This window comes from Macrosteles quadrilineatus, unplaced genomic scaffold, assembly GCF_028750875.1.
Source record: "Macrosteles quadrilineatus isolate MER2022 unplaced genomic scaffold, UCM_ALF_1.0 Scaffold_9__3_contigs__length_116548681, whole genome shotgun sequence".
In the NCBI taxonomy this organism is placed as follows: domain Eukaryota; kingdom Metazoa; phylum Arthropoda; class Insecta; order Hemiptera; family Cicadellidae; genus Macrosteles; species Macrosteles quadrilineatus.
The window spans coordinates 41,935,040-41,950,222 of NW_026542602.1; the positions used below are offsets into that span (position 1 = coordinate 41,935,040).

Below are 15,183 nucleotides of genomic sequence, written 5' to 3' on the forward strand. Positions count from 1 at the left end.
GCACAGTCAGTACCCCATTTGGGAGATACCAATTTTGTAGATTTCCTTTTGGAATCTGTTCGGGTCCAGAATTGTGCCAGAAAAATAACTACAAATGCTTTGGAAACCTGAAGGGAGTTAACATAGTACATGATGATATTATTGTAGGAGGAACGACATCGGAAGAGCATGACGAAAATTTAAAGAGAGTTTTGGACACAGCCCTTAAACTTGGAATCAAGTTTAATCCAAACAAGATGCAATTTAAGAAGAGCGAAGTTAAGTATCTGGGACACATAGTATCGGCTGCAGGAATCCAACTCGACCCAGATTATGTAAAGGCCATAGTTGAAATGGACCTACCCACGTACAAAAAAGGGGTAATGCGGTTATTGGGCATGCTAAAGTATTTATCGAGGTTCATACCAAATTTAGTAAAAATCACTGCACCCCTCAGACATTTGACAAGAAAGGATGTGGACTTCTTATGGACTGTAGAGCATGAAGATGCTCTGAAGATTATTAAGACATTAATTTCCAGTGAACCAGTTTTGGTATACTTTGACTCTCGAAGACCTCTTGAAATACAAACAGACGCTTCTCAAGATGGCCTAGGATGTTGTTTGTTGCAGAGTGGGCAGCCAGTGGCTTTCATGTCCCGTTCATTGACTGATACAGAGAAGAGATATTCGCAAATCGAAAAGGAAACTCTAGCTATAGTTTTTGCTGTTGAGAAGTTTCACAGGTTTATTTATGGCTATAAAGTAACAATTCAGACTGACCACAAGCCGCTTGTAAATATTTGTCAACAAGATTTGCACGTGGTACCAGGTCGGCTACAGAAAATGAGACTAAGGTGTTTGAATTATGATCTGGAAGTAAAGTACTTACCTGGTAGTAGCCAACTTATTGCTGATACGTTGTCAAGAGCAGCATTAAAATGCACAGAAACGCCAGGCTCTTCAGAATTTCAAGTACACAGTTTAACAAGTTCATTGCCTATGACTGAAGAGAAGAAGAAATTATTCCAGCTTTACACTGAAGAGGACCAAGAAACTGCTATTGTGAAGAGATACTGCAAAGAAGTTTGGCCAGAAAGGAAGCAAGACACCCCAGAGATAGTACGCCACTATTGGAACCAAAGACATATGGTATCTGAAGAAGATGGTTTATTGTTTTTAAATCACAAACTGATTGTGCCACGACAGCTACGACAGGACATGCTTCAGCGAATTCATATCGCGCATGGAGGAATTGAAAAGTGCAAAGCTAGCGCTCGACAGATACTTTATTGGCCACGAGTGGCTACAGACATTGAAAGTTTTGTGGCTCGTTGCAGGATATGTGAAAGGTTTTCCAGGAGTAATGCAAAGGAAACCCTTATACCGTATCCTATACCTACTAGACCATGGGAGCGTATCGGATGTGACATATTTTCATATGGAGGAAATGTGTACTTAGTCATGATGGATGCTTACTCAAACTGGTTGGAGCTGGTTAAAATGCCATGTAAATCAGCAACGTCTGTAATATCAGCATGCAAAGACATCTTCAGTAGATTTGGCCCTCCTGATATAATGGTAGCGGATAATGTCCCTTACAACAGTGCCCAAATGAGGGAATTTGCCCGTGAATGGAATTTTGAAATTGTGACACGCAGTCCAGGCTATGCACAATCCAATGGGCTTGCTGAAAGGGCAGTTGGAATAGCCAAAGAGTTGATAAGGAAAGTACAGTATGACAATAAGGATTTGAAAATGGCTTTATTGGAGCTTAGGAACATGCCCAAGCATCTGGGATATTCTCCAGCTCAGCTGATGTTTCAACGCAGGTGTAAGACAACGATCCCTGTAACCGAGGAACTGCTGAAACCAACGCTGAATGATGGAGTAAGAGACAGGTTAAATACAAGACAAAAGCTGCAGAAAAAATATTATGATCGGTCAGCCAAAGACGTAAGGGTTGTAAGAAATAACGAAAGAGTTGTCTTCAGAAATGAAGGAAGGTGGGAGCAGGGAAAGATTGTTAATCAAGGACCAACTCCAAGAAGTTACTGGGTAGAAGGTGATAACGGGGCTACATTAAGAAGAAATCGCCGCCATCTGAAACCATCACTCACTCAACAAAACAATTCCCAGTCAGTTCCAAGGCAAGACGAGCCAGTACATCTAAGACCTCGTAGAGAAATCAAGCTACCATCAAGATTTCAGAATACAATATAATATGGTCTCAAAAGAAGGGAGAAGTTTGGTTGGTTATTATTGGTTATTGTTTTTAGTTAATTCTTTCAAATTTGTTTGCTGTTTTTTAAAGGGGAAAGATGTATTATAATGTTATATTCACATATTATCATATGTTAAATGTATCATATGTTAGTTGGAGGTAAACAATATCAGTCATGTTTATGTTTCTGTCTTGAGTGGAATTGTAAATAAACTTCTGAACTTTAAATGTTAAAGCTTCTAATTTTATTTATATTTTCTAACTAAAACATAGTCTACTTAATACTTTGCTATCAAAATTACCATATTTTTACCATTTTGCAATTTTGACAAGCATTGTTGAACAGCTGATTCATTTACTGCATGAAATGTAAAATACTAGCCTTATTTGTTCTCCACAAGTGCATTTTTAATTAAACTGAAATTCGAGAAATAACTCATATTTTTTAAAAAGAAAAATTTCATGCGTGGAGTGTTGCTTTTGGGAATGTTACAGAAGGAGTTAAACAATATCTCACAACACTATCAGTTTCTACCAAACTTTTCTCCACTAAGCCATTGTTGAATAACTAGGTTGTTCAAATCCCAAGTTGGTAACCTAAAATTGACAACTGATTCTGTAAAAGAAAAGTATCACAAGCAACAACATTAAACAACATTGAAATTCATTCATTGAACTCGTCATAACTTAGTCAAAATGTTCAGAGCTTAAAGAGTAGAGTGTTAGGATATGCTTTTAGGGTGTTAAAAAATGCAACGCAATAAACAACGCAATAACCGGAAGATAACCTAACCTAGCCTAAACTAAACTAACCTAACCTAACCTAATGGTAACCAATTTAAGCATGGTTGGTAAAATACCAAAGTACCCTATTACGTTTCTACAAATACTCTATTGGAAAGCTGACATTTTCATAGAATTTTTCAAAACTTGCTTGATTAATTGTGTATGTTTTCATTGCAGTTTGTGTATAAATGTGTTATTTAAATAGATTCCAACAACTGCCTTTGCACAGATACCCTGTACTTAAACAATAACCGTATGACCAATATTGTGTGTGGTTCATGTTATGTTTTACACTAAAAGTTGATGTTAACTCACTAAAGGGGAAACACTTATAATGTTCATTAGTAAATATAGAAACGAATACTTTAGGTTTAAGTAGAAGAAGCTAAATCAATAAAATATATGTACTGTACCGTAAATGTATAACTGGAGCATTTTGCATGTGTTGTAAATTTTATCCATTACATTTGTATATTCTTCACTTAATAGAATCATTACATGCTGAAGACGTTTTGAGAGTGCACATATTCTACTGCTTTGGATATTATAACCAGATAAAGTGTGTTTAATTTAGATTACACTTTGAATTTACGCGAGTTTGAAATATACGTAACATGAAAGAATTGTAATTCCAATCAAGATTGGATCGCCGTTGATGGATCTCCAATATCAAGTCCATCCCATGAGGCCAGTCTCTGATTGGATTCTTTCACACCAACCTTAAAAGCTTCATCAAGGAAAAAGAGACATGTTGATGAACGTTTTTAACGAAACTATTTGAATTTAATATGGTTTTAGAACGAATAGTGTATATCAATGTTTATGTGCAGTAACATCCATTCATTAAAAAACTTACCGTTTATTAATAGAGTATTATAAATTATTTGCGGATTTTTAAACTCTCTAAATGTTTAACGGGATTTAAAGAATTATTAGTTACGGATTTATTGTTACATTATTGTATATCACATTGTCATAACCAGTTATATTTCTGTATGGAATCGGTTCAAACCCTGGTCTAGTTACTGGAGCTTTTTGTTTGATGCATCATTAATCCAAAACTGAATAGAAATATCTGAGTATGAATTCTGTCTTGCTGTCAGCAAACATTACTCTTGGATGGGTAGCACACAGAACTATTCTAGTAGATATTATAAACACAGCCATAAACATGTTATGTCTTGGTTATTAATACTCGGGCACCTACAAACATCTTTAAAATTTAGTAATAATCTGATCATATAATTTAGGTTATGATAAACAAGTGTTTGATCAAATAATACAAAATTGCATTATAATAACAATTATAACATCTTCTTATCAACGTACAAGCCATCGCTTGGTAAGACATGAATGAAAAACATGATTTATTGATACTTAACTTACTATTTAAACATGGATTCTTAGTACATAGTTTTAGATAATATATCATTCCAATCAACTAACATAGTTATATTCGACAGTATAGCAACTCGATGTGGTTTATGTAGGATGTAGATTAAAAATAGCATAGATCATATACTGTAGGTGATAAACTGTTGTTTGGTTAAATAACACCAAATGCTTTATGATTGGCTATTTTAAACTTTCTTACTAACAAGTCTTCACTTGGTAAGAAATGAATAAAAAACACGATTTATTGATACTATATTTAAACATGGAATCCTAGTACATAGTTGTAGATAATATATAATTCCAATCAACTAACAGAGTTATATTCGACAGTATAGCAACTCGATGTGGTTTATGTAGGATGTAGACTAAAAATAGCATAGAACACCTGTTATGTGAACGGATATTCCCAACGCAAATTTAATCTCGGTTACTCGTCTACAAATTTAATCCTACCATGTAATTTTCATATATATCCAACCTTATATCACTCTTTGACAATAAATCCCAGTAAATCTTAAAACTGATACATTACAAAAACACTTATAAGTAGTTATTTGTGTGTTTACCGTTTACAAAAAAAAGTGGTCGAGTATCGCTCACAAGGATTTTGTATGAGAAATGCTTTATTATTGTGACACTTATATTTTCATAAGAACTCAAGAACAAATTGCATGAAAGTATGTAATAAAAAAATACAACGCAATAAAACAATTTATAATATTATTTGTCAATAATGTGTTCTTTACAAAGGTATTGTATGAATAATTTTGAATATATGTACAAATATATTCCTATCGAATAGCATTTATGTAACGAGTTTCTCATAATATAAAGTTAAATAATATTGAATGTTTCTTAAAATTACTTTGATAAAAGCATACCTACACAAATATATTGTTGTGTCTCGAAAAATATAATACAAATTTAGAAAAACTTAAAAAGTACTTAAAAAAATAAACGTTTTTGATCGTTGCATTCAGATGAATTTTACTGTTAAAATGGCCGCATACATATCTTTTTCCTAAGGGTGTAAAAACGCCTTAAGTCGTTATTACAGTCGTTAGCTGAGATACAAATGTGTTCGTTACGTTGAGCTTTTGTTACAAGAGCTCTGTTTCGTTAGCTACGATTTATATTAATTTAACTTTGTTCTCAAACTTACAACTTTTGGTAAATTTCCTTATAGGCAAGTACTATTACTGTAGGTGGCACGTGAACTTAATCAGCCAATGAATAGGTAATCGGCTTATATTTGCAATTAACTATTTAGGTTTTATTATTTTGGTTATATTTTCAGTAAAAAGTAAATTGACTAACCTTTTCAGATGAATCGAATGAAATATTCCTACCTGTAACAAAAAAAAAGTAAATGATAAAATATTTAATAACATCATCAACCAAGACTGTTTGATAAACTGGTGAAAAATAGATGCACAATATAAAGTTATTATGGATCTAATTTATCATTCGACCGTACGTAATTTAAGCTAGTAAAACCTGACAATTCAAAGTTAGTAGAATGTGAGTATGGAGCTGGAAAATTATTATTCCCTTTAATAACTCTAGCTCAATGTAGGCGTGTCCAGTAGGGGGAAATATTGATTGGATGTTGATAAAACAAAGGGTAATTTAATTAATTACTGTTTAACCAACACTTATCGCCGGGATATTGAAACAATGCTCGGTGCTTTAATGGTAACTAATAAACGGAAATGCTATAAATGACATATGAATATTCGTTACACAAAACAACAACTAAACAACATTTTGGTATCAAAATGGTTGAATACCATACACTGGCCGCTTGAGAGTGGAAAATAGAACAATCTTAAATCATAATTGAATGCTTTAAACGGATAATTCTGTTGGATGCAGCTAACCCACGTATGTTTAATAGTCACAAACATTTTGATTGAAGTTTGATCTTCAAGCAGCTCAATTAAAGTTTACCGATAGTTTTAAGTGCCAACCCTGCTTGGCAAAACCTCAACATACAAACCAAACCAGTTTACGTGTGCACTTTGAACTCCCATGAACCGGTAACTTCTGGTTATTTCAGCTATATGACATATACAATCCCTATGACATTTTATCTTCGATAAGCTATATCATATCGACATGAAAACTGATGTAAAACAAAAGGTTATTTCACTCGCATTTTATTTGTGCATTGATTTAAAAGTTGATATATTAATTTCTTGTAATCTGACGTTAGAATTTATTTTGGGCCAAAAAGAAAACTGAGAGGCTTTCAACAATAAATGCATGAATTTAAACCTATTGTGGTGGATATTAAAATGATATTTTCAATATAAATCATTCCCTGTAGTAAAGAATACTTATAAAAATGTTATATAAAAATTAATAAATAATTGATACAAACATAATGTTGGCAGATCTTTAACTGCTCAAAAAACATGCTTGCAAAATGCAAGTTTTCTATAATAACATTTATTCTGAATCAATAGTTTAACAAACGAACAAAAATCCTTGTTTCAAAATAAATTTTTCCCTACAACCACTTTGTGGTCAGCCTTTTCATGATTGAAGTTTGACAACCATTCAACTTTGATTGAGAACGACATGCATTAAGATAACAGAAGAGCCACACCTGAATCTAGGTAATTAAGTGATAAAAGTCACTTTAGTATCTGTTGTTATTGGAGTGTACCTTATCAACATTTCTCTGATAACACTTATCTAACTAATGATACCTGAAAATTGCTTATTTACGTAGTAGGTTTATCCAGTGACAATGTTTTGTTGGTGAGTGCTTTAAAGTTTTCCTGTTGAGAGTTCCGTTTTTTTTCACGTTTCAAGATTGATTTGTTTATATTTATTTATGTATGCTGTGCTTAGTAAATATTAATAGTTTGCAATTCAATTTTAACCTACGAAGAAAGGTTTGTTTTGGAGATTTTCCTATCCAAGGAATTTAATTAAGACAAGTTTAAAAATATATTTTGCTTATACTGTAGCGTGGAAATATTTATATTTAAATACTAGAATATTAAAGCTAGTAGGTTGTTTTATTTCATGATATTTTTGCACCGTTGGATGCAACTGTAATTCAGTTAATATATTTATTAATTCAATATATTTCAAACATTTTAATAAGATTTCATAATATGTATACCTGAATTTACATTTTACTATTTTGATTCATGATTTTAAAAAGTTGGCCACCCATTTAAATTACTTTTCAAGACAAATTTATTACTCATGTTTTTTTCTAATTTAGGAGTTTTTCATTTTAATTTGAAACCTTTCGATAAAATGAGTTTTTTATACAAAACGCATGAAGAAATATTAAAATTATATCACATATTAATTTACATTATACATAAACACAATTTATTGGCTTTAAAGTAAATTAATTAATTAAAACTATGCTGAAAAATAAAACTAGTACTGTTACTTAACTCTTAAATAGTTATTGGCGATTTTAAACAATTAACATTCTGCTTACCTAATTACCAAAGTTCCTGAATGACAATACTTAACTATAACGTAATAACGTTATTTTTACATCTACAGGCATTTATGGATCATTGGATTACTCTCCATTATCGCGCACACAAAAGAAGATTCGGTGGATCAATACATTTTAGAGGATAGCTATATTTCTGGCTATTCAAATAACGTTAAAGGTAAATTTGTATGTAATGCTGTTATAGTTTTAATTAATTTGTGCATTGAAAACTCAAAATATGCAATCAACTTCATTTAAATTTAATGCGCGTGCTTTGAATCAAGTATGGAGGGGCCGTTAAAAATCGGCCTATGTAGTACCAATACTTGAGCAAATTCAAACACTATGCACCATTTGATATGTCATGTGAATATATTTTTACTTAGTTAATGACCTTGAAAGATGTCCACAAATTTGACCTCATGACTTTAAATATAAAAGATGTTTCTTTCAAGAACATTGGATACCAACAAATTGAATCTTGACGTTTGTGGGGTTTACGCACCAAATGTCAGGGAGAACTGTATTCTGATTTAAAAATGTAATGCATCCTTTTACTTGATAAATAGTTTTATTATAATGTATGTTCTGGATATAATTTGTCATGTAATTTGGGAGCCATAAAAATTAATTATAGACCAAAAACAATCGTAAAATTATAATATTTCTTCTGTTTCACTATTAAGTCCTCATATTTCTTTACAATAAATCTTACTAATGTGGTAAAATGAGGTTATCTCTTTTGAAGTTCTTTATTAGTTTATACTTGTTTATTATATGTTTTTTCATACCCTGAAAAAGAACTTTTTGATGCAGTTTCTTTATAAAAATTTCATATTTTTTACCATTGCACTGAAATCCAACTTTTAAATTAACTGTTATTAAATTATAAATTAAATTAATATAGATTATTATATACTTTTTAAAAAGTGTATTTATTTTTAGGCTCAACTAAAAGCACCAAGTAATCAGGTAACTTTCAATAATACTTGAATTGAAGTATTGTATTCTTCATTACTGCTCAATATTCTTGAAATAATACATGCCTATAAATAAAAATTCAGAATAAAAATTTTATGTTTTAATGTTATTGAGAATAATACTAGTTTCCCTTTTTAATATTTTATTACGATGTGTTTGCTGCTCTTTTATGACTATTTTATAAGACCAGTGCCAGTGCTATTTAAAGATGCATGGCATCAAAAGAAATTAACATTGACACAATTAACTTTTTTTGGTACCTATAAACAATTCTTACTGCTCATAAAAGAGGAAACTTACATTAAACAAAAACAGTGGACGTACAATAATATTATGTTGGTAGACTCGCCAGTAGGATGGCGCCCAGTTATTATAAATATAACCGACTGCTTGTACAAGTCTGCGTTAAGGTTTCTGCAATGTTCCACTGAACCAAACAACACACATGGCATTGCACTACTAGACCCTCTGGACTTTTATTTGGACCAGCTGGCTGAAAGGAAAACCATCAGGTAAACGAATGATTTATTAGGTATACTTTATGTTTTGGTAAATTATTCATGTAATCGACACAGAGTGTTTATGAAACTGGGTTGGTGGTAGTTAGATAAGAAATCAACTAAATTCAAAACGTTCTATTCTTGAAATAGCCCACTTCGTCAATGAAATAGAGTGGGTCGTCATATAATGATGTAATGAATACTTGGCTGCAATTCATATAGTTGGGGAAATATTAAACCAAGCTGGCAAGAATCGCACTATTTTTACTTACTGTTTTTTTCTTATGAACATTAAAATTTATTTATGGTGTAAGAAATTAATTTACGTATTTTCAGACTTAACGGAGTTATCAACGGCACAATTTTGGAACTATCTAAACTGGATATAAACTACGTCATCGTCACTGTGCCTTCTTTCTACGCTAAGATAATTGGAAACATTCCAAGACTTACAGTTTCGGGAATTCACGATGTTACTGGTCTTTTAGCTGGAGTTCTTCCAGTTTACGGGTCTGGTCCATACAGGTATGTGGGCGATGTTTTAAATGTTAGTATAATAATGTATGGAAAGTATAATCTCATTCTATCATTAGGTACATGGTGCGTTTAGAATCAATTTCCGATACACTGTACATGGGGACGGAAATGAGCTAGCTTATACATCTTGGAAATCATTGGTGCCATGTTCAATTCCCATTAATCACCAATTATTTTTTTCTTATTGATAATGATGCAGCCTCTGTATTGATATCTTAGCCTAAGGTTATGTGGAAAACAATCCCGGGCTAGATCATATAGTTAAAATAAAAGACCCTATACACACATACTTTAAATTCGTTTACATGAAAGTAATTGAAACCGAATAAGTTATCCTTCTAAGATAATCTAAAATGGGTAATACTATTCAAAATCCTAAGCCGAATATTTTAGCAGGGGGAAATATATACGCAATATTATTTCAGATGCAACACAAATATAACTTTTGAAGCTGCAATCGATTGTAGAAAATCAATGTTGACCTTCGCTGTTCTATTGGACTAAAGAAGAGGTTTCATGCGTTGCCATTTGATTTGAATGTAAAATGAACACAAAAAGGGTTGAACATTTCTACTGATTATTGCATTTCGATATGTAAACCCATAAAGACTATCAGAAATAGCTGATACCATAGTTTATCTATTATGAATTACTCAACGCTCTCAAGCTTTGCTCTTCACATTCTAGCACGCTATATAGGTCCAAATAGGGTTAGACTTGTTCAAAATTCGTTCAGAAAAAGTATTGTCAAGTAATTTTTGAGCAAGTCGTTTTGCTTACTAAGAGATCGAGATTCACATTTGCGGCGTATGTAAGTCTACTGCCTCAGTTTAAAGAGTTGTCTTAAGCAGTTGTCCTAGCAAACTCAATACGAAATATATACGTGTTTCTTGTATATCAATTGATACTGATATTTAAATATTAATACTACCAAATTACGTTAAGCACTCATACAACTGTAACATAATTTTTCAGCATTGAACTGTATAACACTAGTGTAACCATTTCCATGGGGCTAAGAACATACCAAAATGGGAGTTTCTACATGTCAACCTTCGATGTAGATTTTTCACCAAAAGAAATTAAGGTAAATTAATGAAATGGCACGTGAAAAACGTTTTAATTTACCAATGACTACGTCTTTGAAGTTTATAAACGATTCTTTTGAAAAATAACGTATATCGAACCTTTAAGGTTGAAATTTACGCGTATTACTTGAGATCAAAACCCTTACATTTCAGTTATTTAGTCTTCCACGAGTTTGCTCTAATTCAATGTGTGTAAGTAAATGATAACTTTATGCCCTACAAGTTTTAGTTGGTATATTTCAGTTTAAAATTTAATATATTTTTGTCAATCAGTCAATACGAGATAAGATCGACAGAAAAGTTCACTATTATTTTATTAAATGTTCATTACTAAAAAGTAGGTTTCAAGTAATGTAAGTAATTATGTGGCTAGTGCTATGTAATTGGTAACCATACAAAACTGGAGCTACTAATAATTAAATCATATTTTTTGGTAAAAGCCCAATCACTGTTAATAGGAAATTGATAATTTTGTTTTTAAAAAGGATGCCATAATTAAGTGCTTCGATTTCCAGGACTTAAAATAAAACATTATACTTGGGGAGTAAACAGTGGTGAGATAGGCATTATGACAAAACAATTGTTTTTATTTATGAAATGAAATTACTACTCATTCAGATTATTTTGTGTTAATTAATTTTACTTCTTGTTACAGAACAAATGGGAGATATCCGTTATATAACTAAGCTATGCACAGTATGAAAACCTTGCAATAATATTTCTATTCACTATCCAATGACCTTTCAATATCCAAAATCTCACAGAGAATAGTTACTTCACCAAATGTATGGACTTTCTTTAAGTAATTTACAAAAATATCTTATTTCTTAACAAAATTTAATGATTTATACATTATTTGGTAAATGCTTCAATCATTGATTTTTTTGCCTCCAGGTTTCTCTTGAACACCTTCTAGGAGGAGGCTCTCTGGGTGCAACAGTTCAGGATTTCCTACAGGACGCCGCAAAGCAGATCCTCGCCCGGAGTCGTCCCCAAATTAAGGAAGACCTCCGCAGGACCGTCATCTCCGCAGCCAATCCAAGACTAGTCGTACTAAATGGCGTTTCCGACCTAGTAAGCTTTTTTGTCAAGTTTAGCAACGTCCCTGCGAATACTTGTTGATGAATCGTAAACTATTTTTGTCCTTACATAAGGAACTGATAGCTCCAGTGAAATATTTTAATACTATGTTTTAATCTTTTACATCATATTTCTCAGTTATTATCGGTCCTTAGATAAAATCGTATTACTTTTGTTACCAATAATTTGTTCTGATGTAAAAACACTTTGATAAACAATAAATATTGTTTTGTCCAAAACAATAGTTGCCTTTTAATTTTCATATTCCTCAGATAATATAGTTACATCGAGCGTAAATAATGGATGTAGCAACACCTCATTGAGCAAGAAATTATGTGTTTTATAAACGATAATAGTGTTTTCCTATTTGTATTAAAAGATTTAGTTTTATTACTATCTGGAAAATTGTTCATCAGAATAATGAACATAAAAACCAGTCAATCTGATAAACATTACAAACAAAAATATATACATTCTTCAGTAACATTTTAGATTATTGGAAATTTCCCTTAATAAAGAAAATATTTTTTTTTTTTTGCCTACAGGTCACTATTTTTTAATATGCGAAGGCAAAGGTTTAAGGATAAAATTAACAGCTTTCAATTAAAAGTGTTTATCATTGTATAACATGAAATACCAAATCGCTAATTGCTATTAGTGTTAATTAGACACAATATTACCATTGTTGTGTTATGATTTAAGATTTAATCCAAATATTATTACCATTAGATCGTAATTAGTATGCTCAACTGCGTTGTAATTGCGATGTATTTGCCAAATAAAACTAATTTGCTAGTTAGGTTTTAATAAATGTAATCGTTTTAAGGGGAAAGTACATTTATTTTTGATAATATAATACATGGTGATTCACAACGAGTAGTTACATAGAGTAGATAAAGTATTTGGTAATGATAAATAGGTAAATATCTCAAATTTTGTTTGAAATAGCTGACTATCATTGAAATGTCGTTCTATGTCATAAGGCTTTAATTACACTTTCAGTTTTCTTAAATAACAAAAATAACCTGGCTGGTGCCTGTTGTTCTGCGTTTAAAACCCGTTATAGTAAATATCGTAAATAGGTAGGCTATCACGGTTGGCAGAGGAAGTTTGGCTTTACATGTATTTCCTTTCCTTTCCAATGAATACATTCAAATAAATCTTCTTATAAGATATAACTTTGTTTTGTCAAAGAATAAAATATAACCCCGGAGCATTGCGTGAGAAGAACTAGTATCTACTGACCCTAGAGTCTACTGCAGCAGAGATTCACATAAATCACATCTTCCTGTCAAAGTCCACTTTCCTTCCAGCTGTTGTCTCTTAAAAAATATTATCGGCTAATGTGATGTTTAGTTTTGTTCGAATTATTATTTTGTTTAACTTCAAAAGATACGGAATGTTTTCGATCCTGAGAAAAGTCAGTAATGTTTTGATGGTTTGAAAGTGGAGCCAGCTGTTCCTGATAACTGTGCTTTAGGTTAATAGTCCTGAGTACTGAAACAGCTGATCTTAGTCAGTAACAATGCTACATAGATCATCTCAGACCATTCTACTCTTGTCCTTCGCTCATGCTTGGGTTAAAATACGCACTTAGGTCCCTATCTCAAATAATTGATAATTTAAAATAATTGTTTATTGACAAAATGGTGACGTGAAATTATGATTTAAGACTTCATATGTTTTCTTTTGCTTAAAACTATGACAAAACTTGCCCCACACGTTATAAACTAACATAAACCAACAAAAAAAATATTAAAGCGATAAAATTATGCTATGGATTTTATATCATTATTATTTATGTTAAATGTGTTGTTTCATGAAATAAAAATAAAATATGGAAATTCTTTTTCGTATATTATTAATCCACTCAACAAAATCGATTGAACTACTTTAAACTACTTTTTGATATTATTGTTTACAGTAGTAACAGTACTTCTAACATTTCATAATGTCTTTTGGAGGAAGTAAATTTTCTATCAAACCAATAGCAGTAAATGTAACTTATAAATGAAATTATATTTTACTTCAACATCTTTTAATCAGATTTTACTTAAATTATTCAAAAATACAGATGATTTCCTTGTAAATGATTTATATTAAGAAGTTTATTCCATGCCATGTGTGCGAGTAGGTGGGAGCTAAGTCCTTTGTAACTTGGAGTTAATCTTCTTAGCCTGTAAGACAACAGGCGCTTCTAATCTTGGCAGTGTTGTCAAGTAAATGTGGAAAAGACACATCTAGCCAACTTGTTTGTAATCTTGGAAACACACTCACTGTAACAATAAGGTGTGTTACTTGATGACACTGAATCTTGTAATATTAGATAGTTTTTTTTTTTTTTAAGCCCCACCATCACATTCTAGGACGCTATATTTTAAGGTCACGACATTATCACATGGATAAAATCCATTGGTGATTGGTGGGATTTGAACCCGGGACTTCAGGCTCTGAAGCCCCTCGCTCTACCACGAGACCAACTCGCTCCTCAGACCTACTCGCTCCCCTAATACTATGTATTGGATAAGTAAATAAGTTATCATATCTTTTACGAATTTTGTACAGGTAAATAATTGTAATTTAGAGCCTTTTGCCCTATTTAGGTTTAGTCACAAATAAATCAAATGAAAGCGATAACACATGTTATATTGATGTTCAATACATTATATGGAGTAGAAAAGCATAGTGCAAAGAAAAATTTACGTATTTGTTTACAAAGGGGGCAGAGGTTAAACCAACTTTTATAATAACTTTGATGCACTGGACGCAATATTTTGAAAAATCTGCTGTGTTTAAGTGAATTACTTGTTTTTATTGTATATTTTAAGTATGTAAACAATGGTAATTTTTGTTATTCCTCATAGGTGTAAATAACTCAACATTCTGTATAATCCCTGTTTATTTCCAGTTATAATTGTAGTTATCTTAGGCAGTATTTAAATGCGTCCCAGTAGTAGTAACCTTATCGTACAGCCTAAGGCAATCGTACCTCTGCAAAGAACGCAACTGTGCACAGATAGAAGAAGATACACGTCTAAATGTACAATTTACTATTTTCGAAATGTTATGTTACACAGCCTGTATAAATGTTGCTATTAATTTTATAGAAGAGCATAGAGTATAATATAGTTTAAGTATACAA

General features: G+C 31.7%; 1 protein-coding gene and 1 long non-coding RNA gene across 3 annotated transcripts in view; one reads left to right on the forward strand and one right to left on the reverse strand.

The window, feature by feature from the left end:
• LOC129001963 (uncharacterized) overlaps positions 1-15,183 on the reverse strand; it is a 367,836-nt gene that overhangs the window by 152,263 nt on the left and 200,390 nt on the right. The window lies entirely within an intron of this gene.
• Positions 7,162-12,215, forward strand: LOC129001966 (uncharacterized). The gene is made up of 6 exons (XR_008491515.1): positions 7,162-7,286; positions 7,921-8,033; positions 9,180-9,348; positions 9,673-9,861; positions 10,849-10,960; positions 11,856-12,215. It is a non-coding gene; the product is annotated as an uncharacterized LOC129001966 (long non-coding RNA).